Raw genomic sequence first — 6,000 nt, 5'->3', positions numbered from 1 at the left:
TGTCTCCTTTTCCTACTTAACACCTACTTCTCCTTTAGGTCCACTTGAAAAGGTGTATCCTTGGAGGATGCTTTAATGAAGCTCAAAGGAGACCAGTTCCCTGTTACACATTCCCAGACCATTACCTATTAAAAGTTTATCTTCCTTATTAGTTTGTAAGTGTCTTGAAGACAGGGTCACATCCCTGTTGTTCACCATTGCATCCCAGACACCTGCACAGGGTTTGGCATTGGGAGGGGAGACAACATAGTAGTGGTAAATGCTGGTGCTTGGGTTCAAATTCTGCCTCCACCACTTTCTAGTTGTGTGAATTATGAGCACATTTATTTAAGCTCTCTAATACCTTAAGTGTAATTGTGAGGTGTATATGACAATGCATGTAAGGAATTCAGCATTGTCTTCACACGTAGTTAGTTTTGAGTAAATATTAGCTATTATGATCATCATAGTACCAAGAAATATTTGTTGAATAAATTTTTTGCCCAGAGTATAATTGAGATTCAGGTTGTGTAGTTTGCACATAGTTATTATTGGATTGAATTGTGTTCTATTGCTTGTATATTAGGGGCCATACACACTGTCTAGCATAGGAGCGGCCACAAAGTGGGTGTCCAGTGAAATAATGGCAGGAATTAACTACAAATAAAGGTGAGATAACCTTGCTAAAGTGTCAGTATAATTACTGAGTGCCCATTGGAAATATTAGATGTAGATTTCTATAGCCCTTAACTTATTCCTGTTTCAGTGTTTGCACCGAGAAAAAGGGGCAGCAAGACAAACTGTGCATATTTTATCCTCACTGTATACTCACTGCCAAGTTCTGTGCTTGGCACACGTGGGATGTGCAATAACTATTTTTTTCCAGTGAATGGAAGAATAAAAAAAAAATGAATGATAATTGAATTTGGAGTCTGACTTGAATCCAGTTCTTCCTTTTGTTAGCTGTGTGAATTTGAAATTAGTTAACCTCTTGGGTTTTAATTCCCTCGCCTGAAAAATGGAGAAAGTTAAAACTTGTCTTTCAGTGAAATAAGGAGCAAAAAAATAATTTTATGAATGCCAAAGTGCCATACAATTCTAGTTTATGAAAAACTAAACTAAAAAGCATCCCCCTCAAATAATTTCTAGAAAGAAATTAATCTCTGCCTCAATGCAACAGTAATTCTTATTTCAATAAAACTTACATTACCTTGATAACCCTGGTTCAGAAACCTGGGTCTTAGCCAACTTTTGATATGAAAGTGAGGAAAAGCTGTCAGCCCGCGTCCTGTTCCTGAGGGAGGCATTGCTCTCGGATGCGGCAGTGTGTGTGACACTTTGGCTGTCCTCCGTGTGTGTGCGTGTTTTCTTGGATTCTACCCTTTTCTTGGAGTACATCCAGGCTCCCTGGAGTCCATGCACCTTAAGCTCCCACAGCCTCTTCTGTCTTTAACTACTCAGCTCAAGCCCCAGCTCCTCCAGAAAACCTCCTGATAAGTGCAATAAAGAGAACCTGTCTTCTGCTTCATACCACAGCCGCCGACTAGCAAACTTGGTGAGAGAGGACAGACCTGCCTCTTACTAATTATTTAGCCCTTTTCAACCTCAGGTTCCTCATTTGTCAGGGCTTTGGAAAGTTACCTATCTGTGTGCCTTAGAGGATTATGAGTTAATTCATTTTAGGCCCTTCATAACGTTGCCCGGCACGTAGTAAGAGTCTGATAACCTTAGCATTTGTCAATTGGCTTGCACAGGAGTGTTTATGAGGGTAAAACAGATTATCTTTTTATGGATTAAGTCCAAGGTTCTCATGCAGAGTGGTATGAATCAAAGTCATCTGTGGTCCTCTAACTGCAGTCCCTTCTCCCTCTCTCTGGTGCTCCACTGACATGCTTGCTTGCCATTGCAGTGCTTTTCACTCTGCCCAGAACTGCCCCCCTTCTTTCCTTCGGAGCGACTTTGATGCAGAGATGGATGGCTGGAACACAGATTCCTGGCTCATCCACCTGCCACCCCAGGGTCTTCCTGGGGGAATACATACCCAAAGGGTGTAATAGGCAAACAATTCCCTTGTCACCTATAATTTGGCCCCAAATCCCAGGATGGAGCTCTAACCCCGGGGACTGCACCAGATCTGGGCAGGGTGGGCAACTCTTGTTTTGTTCCTTTCCCCTTGGCCTCCTTCTGCTTCTTTCTTGGTGCTCTAAGGAGAGGGGAGTAGGGTGAGGGAGAAAAGATACCTCCTTTCCAAGGAAAGAAACCCAAGCCCCTGACTTACCTTGCATGTCCGGTGAGAGAAGCATTAGAAGGAGCCAACCCCAGACTGGAACAACCTGTAACCCTTTTGTTTCACACAGTGAAGTCCCAATCCCGCCTCCACCCCAGATGGCTTAGTTCAGTGGTTTTGAACCTGGCCAATCCATGACGCCAATCCTACTCCTTAGAGGTTGGGTGGAGGGGGGAGGAGGGGAAGCAGGAGCTACAAATTTCCTTAACCAACGGTGACTACATGTTTATCCTTTAAGGTTAAGCTCAAATCTCTCTCGCTCTCTCTTTCTCTCCCTCTCTCTCTCTCTCTCTCTCTATCTCTCTCTCTCTCTGTGTGTATGTGTGAGATAACATATATATACCATAAAATTTCCTGTTTTAACTACTTTCAAGTATACAGTAAAATATTGATTATATTCACAATGTTGTGCTACCATTGCCACCATCCACTGGCAAAACTTTTCCATCACCCCAACCAGAAACTTTGTACCCATTATGCATTAACTCCCCTTTCCTGATCACCCTGTCCCTGGTAACCTGTAATCCGCTTTTTGTTCCTTTGTATTTGCATATTCTAGTTGTTTCATAGAAGTGAGATCATACAATATTTCTCCTTTTGTGTCTGGCTTATTTCACACAACATGATGTCTTCAAGGTTCATCCATAGTATAGCATGTCAAATGTCACCTCTCCAGGAGATTTTTTTTTTTTTTGACTCCTCTGTCCAACAGTGGCTTTGCATTCTCCCAGCAAATTCAATCTATCCTTCCTAAAACATTTTAATGCTGTTTTTACATGCTAGATTGAGAACATCATAAGGGCAGGGGACATACTCTGTTAACGTAGTATATTCTCAAAATCTTTGATGGGTAAGTTGCAGGTAAAGTGTCTGTATCAGAGTACTTCCTAAATATATTAATGACATTTGAGTATACCGAATTTGACAAATGATAAATGGCTTCATCCCATTACCCTGGTCAATTCTGGTCTTTGAGGAGCTCACTGTCTCCTGAGAGAGAAGATACTAAATAATTATAAAGGAATGTGATATGTGCAAGAACCAGAGGGGGAACTTGGGGAAGGGAAGGCTTTGCCTTGGAACTGAATTGTATGTTATCTATTGCTGTGCAAGAAACCACCCCAAAACTTAATGCCTTACAGCAACAACCATTTATTGTTTCTTGAAATTCTGCAGTTTGACAGGTTCTTGTACTAGACCCACGTGGCCTCACTCGTGTGGCCTTATTGAGGTGGTGGGTAAGCTGGGGGCTGGCCTCTCGCCCCATGTGCTCTTTCATCCTGGGCTTCTCCACACGTGGTGGTCTCAGGGTTTCAAGATGATGAAGGTAGAGGCCACGAGACCTCATGAGGCCAGGGCTCCAGGACTTGCACAAAGTCCCTTCCACCACATTCTGTTGGTCAGAGCAAGTCAGCCAGCCCAGCTGCAAGGGGTAGGGAGGAATTCCAAACATTTGGGGCCATGTTTAACTACTCTGTGTGTTTTGAAGCTGGGAAGTTGTCCCAGCAGGCAAGGAGAGGTGTAAGGAGATTAAGGGGCACTCTGTGCAGAGGTTCTGAGGAGGGAGTATGTGGGAGGTGTTGGGGAAACATTCAAGGTTTAGTGTGGTTGGAGGGGTAAATATGTGGAGTTGAAGATGCAAAGAGGGATTAGTGCTGCCCCAAGAAGGTCCTTGAATTCCATACCTGGAGCTTCAGCTTGAGCCTTTGAAAGTTTTGACAAGTCCACGTCTATTTTAAAGAGTCCATTATAGAGATGGGCCACGGCTTTGGTAGCGACGGCATATCTCGACAGGCCTAAGCCATGCTAGCCCCTCCCCTAGGAGACCATTGCAGTTGGCCAACCCTGCTCCTCGGTGACCATGTGCGACTGAAAGGCCGTGATCAAAAATGCGGACACGTCGGAGGAGAGGCAACAGGACTTGGTGGAGTGCGCTACTCAGGTTGGAGAAATATAACATAGAGAAGGACATTGCGGCCCATATCAAGAAGGAGTTTGACAAGAAGTACAACCCCACCTGGCACTGCATTGTGGGGAGGAACTTCGGTAGTTATGTGACACGTGAAACCAAGCACTTCATCTGCTTCTACCTGGGCCAAGTGGCCATTCTTCTGTTCAAATCTGGTTAAAGCGTGACTGCCACCCAGCCAGCGATCCATCCAAAAACAAGGACTGCAGCCTGAACTCCAAATACCAGAGACTGAAATCCTCAGCCTTCCTAAGGGAACACCTTGACCTCTGAACCTTTATTGTGTTGTTTTTTTACAGGGCATTCTCTGTGCTAGTTTGTTGTGGTTATAAAACAATTAGCAAAACAAAACAAAACAAAAGAATCCATTGTAGCAGCCCATATTGTGGTCTGTATGCTGGAGAGAGCAGGGCTAGGGGTCTGGAACCAAGAGAGAGGGTGAACAGTGACCCAGCTGACAGTGAGCTCCGGGACGGAAGTGGGCAGGCACTGTCAGAATGGAGGGGATGGGTGTCCTCCTAGTTTGGTGGCTTATTGGGCTGGTCTGAATGAGAGAAGATTGAGAGAAAGGGTGAGGGGTGGTGGCAGGAGAATGGGGGAAGACAGGGGGAGGGGCTGAGTATGGGTTTCAGATGGGGATGGCGAGGTACATCCAGGGGACTAGGGAAGCCCAAGGACTTAACTGGCAACTTTATGACAGGTGGAGCACTAAGGCTGCAAGCACGAGTTAAATCTGGGGGCAAATAAGGGCAAGGATGCAGCCCCGGGGAGGACTCTGACCATCTTCCCTCCCAGACCATCTGTCACTGTGTCTGAGACCAGGGCTTGGTACAGAGCAGTCATCCATAAAGCTTGGGTGGATGGCCAGATGGGTTAATTTTAACTCATTTTCTTGAAGCTCCTTAGAAACTCATTGTTCTAGTTTGCTAATGCTGCAGAATGCAAAACACCAGAGATGGATAGGCTTTTATAAAAAAGGGGGTTTATTTGGCTATACAGTTACAGTCTTAAGGCCATAAAGTGTCCAAGGTAACACATGAGTAATTGAGTACCTTCACTAGAGGATGGCCGATGGCGTCCGGAAAACCTCTGTTAGCTGGGAAGGCACGTGGCTGGCGTCTGCTCCAAAGTTCTGGTTTTAAAATGGCTTTCTCCCAGGACATTCCTCTCTAGCAAGCTTGCTCTTCTTCAAAATGTCACTCACAGCTGCACTCCGTTCAGTCTCTTTGAGTCAGCACATTTATATAGCTCCACTGATCAAGGCCCACCCTGAATGGGCGGGGCCACACCTCTGTGGAAATATCCCATCAGTTATCATCTACAGTTGGGTGGGGCGTATCTCCGAATCCAAACATTCCAACTTAATCCCCACTATTATGTCTGCCCCACAAGATTGCATCAAAGAATATGGCTTTTTCTGGGGGACATAATACATTCAAACCGGCACATTCCACCCCCTGGACCCCAGAAAAACATATTCTTTCCAAATACAAAATACATTCATTTCATCACAATATCACAAAAACTTAAACCATTTCAGTAGCAAAAGTTAAGTACAAAATCCCATCAAAATCAAATACAGGCGTGGTCAGTCCTAAGGCATACTTTTCCTTTAGCTTTGGATCTGTGGACTTAGAACAAGTTATATGCTTCCAATATACAAAGGAGGGACATTCATAGGATAAACATTCCCATTGCCATAAGGAGAAAGAGTAAGGAAAACAGGGTTAACAGGACCAAAACAGTTCCTAAAACCTGCAGGATA

The 6,000-nt window shown here is 44.5% G+C and overlaps 1 pseudogene; it reads left to right on the top strand.

Annotated features, from left to right (window-relative positions):
• Positions 1-4,127: 4,127 nt before the first annotated feature.
• LOC119538377 lies at positions 4,128-4,400 on the top strand (annotated as a pseudogene).
• Positions 4,401-6,000: the final 1,600 nt, after the last annotated feature.

Source organism: Choloepus didactylus, chromosome 6 (genome assembly GCF_015220235.1).
Source record: "Choloepus didactylus isolate mChoDid1 chromosome 6, mChoDid1.pri, whole genome shotgun sequence".
Classification (NCBI taxonomy): domain Eukaryota; kingdom Metazoa; phylum Chordata; class Mammalia; order Pilosa; family Megalonychidae; genus Choloepus; species Choloepus didactylus.
This window is presented reverse-complemented; position numbering and strand designations above follow the sequence as displayed.